The sequence below is a fragment of the Propithecus coquereli genome, unplaced genomic scaffold (genome assembly GCF_000956105.1).
Source record: "Propithecus coquereli isolate 6110/MARCELLA unplaced genomic scaffold, Pcoq_1.0 Scaffold918, whole genome shotgun sequence".
NCBI classification, from domain to species: domain Eukaryota; kingdom Metazoa; phylum Chordata; class Mammalia; order Primates; family Indriidae; genus Propithecus; species Propithecus coquereli.
In genome coordinates this window covers 33,318-36,825 of record NW_012155485.1, presented here as the reverse complement: position 1 = coordinate 36,825, position 3,508 = coordinate 33,318, and the positions used below count along the sequence as shown (strand labels likewise).

Genomic DNA, 3,508 nt, shown 5'->3' with positions numbered 1-3,508 from the left:
ACTGATCAACACCTAAATGCACATATAGGAATAACAGAACTGGTGTTTCTTCATGACTAGATTCAGATTACAGTTTATTTTGGGGGGGCCACTGCTGTCATAACAGTGATGTGTCCACCTTTGTGAATCAGCACCTGATACTGATTTGTCCTATTAAAATTGGTATTAATTTTGTTCACTCAGTTAACGTGCTCCTTGACAGATTTTCCTGTATAGAGTTAATTATTTTTCTCTATTATTGATACATACTTCGGGGGAGATTTAGCAACTGATGTGCATAAGCCATTACATTTGATGTGGAAGCTCCCCTTTCTTAGATTCTCTTTCATATAGCTTGCTTTGAAAAATGAAGGCTATCATCTTTGTTTATTGGTATAATAAACCGGGATAAACCCAGCCTCTACCACTTACTGGATGTTTGACAAAATATTCTCATGGACAAAAAGCGTTGGCATCCCTGATGAGATTGTTAGAAATTCATAAATTCAGGGTTTACCCCATATCTTCCAAATAAAAATCTGCATTTTAACGAGATCTCCAGTTCATTGTTATATGTGTTAAAATTTGAGAGATCTCTTCTAACTCACCATGACTTTTCCATCCAGGAAATACGTACAATTTATCCTGTATGATGTAAATAAAGTACTCAAAAATGTACATGCTTGTGTTGGTAGCCCTATTTGTATACTGTGCCATCCAAAAAAGCAGAGTATGTACACTGGTTTTGTGTATGTTATGACATCCGTTTTCCTCAGTGTTATAGAATGTATAAGGAGATATTTCTGTGTTGAAAATTACCTTACTGGATAATTCCAGTCACTCATGTAAGTCAGAACCGGTTGTCTTCACTCTCATTTCACCAGAACTGAAATTAACTCTCCCCATGCAGCTTAGTAAATATGTAATTTTTCAGGGACTGCTGACCTTCAGAGATGTGGCCATAGAATTTTCTCTGGAGGAGTGGGAATGCCTGGACCGTGCTCAGAGGCATTTGTATAGGGATGTGATGTTAGAGAACTACAGGAACCTGGTCTCCCTGGGTGAGGATGACTTCAATATGCAATTCCTATTCCACGCTAAGGATTTCCTATCCTTTCTTTGTAGAATGCTTTCAGGGAGCTTCCGATTTGCATCAGTGAGCTTTTCATCCTTGTTTCCAAGGGAAACTTAGGGATTAGTTGGTATAGATAATAAAATATTCAAGATATTTTATCTTAACATTTATCTTTTCCTTTCTTGAGCTGATTTGTATCCTTCAATCTTGATTAGTGGTAATTTCAGAAATTTAGTGGCATAAAATAATGTTGCCACAGCTTAAAATCCAATTTCTACCACCAATTTTTCATTCAGTAATACTGGGTACTGGAACTAAGAACCCAAAAATGTTAAATACTTCCTGAATATTCTAAAGTTTCTCTAAGAAAACAGTTTGTTATGGAGTAATTTTTTCATAATCTTCTAAAATGTTATTTTTTTCTAGTGAGCACAATACTAGATTGGTAATTGGAGAATCCCAACAAAAATTCACATTACTTTTTTCTAATAAAACAGGTCTTGCTGTCTCTAAGCCAGACCTTGTCACCTGTCTGGAACAAAGCAAAGAACCCTGGAAGGTGAAGACACACAAGACAGTAGCCAAACACCCAGGTAGGTGGGAGTGAATAAAGGAGATAATACAGGTGAGAGGTCCAAGTTTAAGGTGGAAGCCAGACCTTAAAATGTGGCCTGTAGCAGCTCTGCTCCAGTGGAAATGGTTTCTGAGAAGCCTGGGTTTCTTTCTCCTGTTCTCACATAAGGGCATCTCTGTTCTTATTTTTAAATTCTCTAAGGATCCTCTTCAGTGATCTTCCTTCCAGGTTATAGTGGGAACCAAAGTGCTGTCGATGGCTTACAAGAGACTGCAGGATCTGACTGCTCTCCCATTGCTTTTAAGGACATGGGAATATCTATATATTTCTGAGGACCTCTCTGTGAAACGATTTTTAAATTTCTCTGTAGCATCATTTATGAAATGTCAGAGTGAAGTGATAATGTTGGTATTTGGTTCAGAAATCCCAGGAATATCACAAATAGATGTGGTATGTTTTCTGCTTTATAGTTTTCTATACTGTGGAGGTTTCACATGTGATTCTACAGAAATTCATACTCAGTAATTTAATCAGAATAGCAAGTACCTCCCTAAATATAATTAAATATGATGTTTTACTTCAAAATTCTGGGTTTTTGTTATGTGAACTATGATAAATACTTTAAACTCTATGTGTCCTAGTTTCCTAACTTTAATATAGTTTCAGGTATTTACTCCCCATCTTTCTTAAATATACTATGTCATTAGCCCAGCTATATTGCTGAGCATATATTAAACTCTCACTTTGTACTTATTTTTATAAGAACTATAATTTTATAATTTTCTCTTGTTTATGATAAAGCTTACCAGGACTGTGGCATTCGTGTATGTATGCATACTTATATTCATATACATATATGTACACATATACACACATGTATATGTATGTGTATGTGATGTTTTTTCACAAGAAAAATTTGTATAAGTGTATAATTGTGTATAATGTAATTTTATATGCATATAAATTGTGACATGATCAATAAAATCAAGTTAATGAACATATTCTTCCCTTCATAATTTGTTTAGTATTAAGACTTAAGGTCTACTGTCTTAGCAAATTTTATGATACAAAATATTGTTATTAACTATAGTCACAGTACCATATATTAGGTCTCCAAAACTTATTCATCTTATAACTGAAAGTTTGCAACCTTTGAACAACATCTTCTTATTTTCCCTACCCCAGGCCCTGACAACCACCTTTGTACTCTCTTCTCTGAGTTCAACTTTTTTGATTTCCCATTTAAGTGAGATTGTGCAGTATTTGTCTTTCTGTGACCAGCTTATTTCACTTAGTGTAATGTCCTCCACGTCCATCTATGTTGTTGAAATAATATTTTCATGGCTGAACAAAATTCTGTTGTGTATATGTACACCATATTTTCTTTATTCATTCATTATTCATAAACATTTAGGTTTTCATATTTTGGCAATTGTGAATAGTGCTGCAATGAGCGTGAAGATGTGGATATTTCTTTGACATACTGATTTTATTTTCTTTTGCTATATACACACAATTGGGACTACTGCATTGTATGGTTGTTCTTTTTTCTTTTTTAAAAATATTTTCCATACTGGTTTTCATAATGAATCTAAATGTACAACACACCAACACTGTACAGGATTTCTTTTTCTTCACATCTTTGTCAAAACTTGTTATCTCTTCTTTTTGATGTTCACTGTCCTAACAGGTATAAAGTGATAATCGCATCATGATTTTGATTTGCAATTGCCTAATGATTGGTGATGTTGAGTACCTTTTCACATAACTGTTGGTCATTTGTATTTCTTCATTGGGAAACTATCTTTTCAGTCTTTTGCCTATTTTTTTTTTTTTTTTTTTGAGACAGAGTCTCACTGTGTTGCCCGGGCTAGAGTGCC

The 3,508-nt window shown here is 34.4% G+C and overlaps 1 pseudogene; it reads left to right on the top strand.

Moving 5' to 3' along the window:
- The first annotated feature begins 883 nt into the window (after positions 1–883).
- Positions 884–3,508, top strand: part of LOC105826785 — a 32,167-nt pseudogene continuing 29,542 nt past the window's right edge.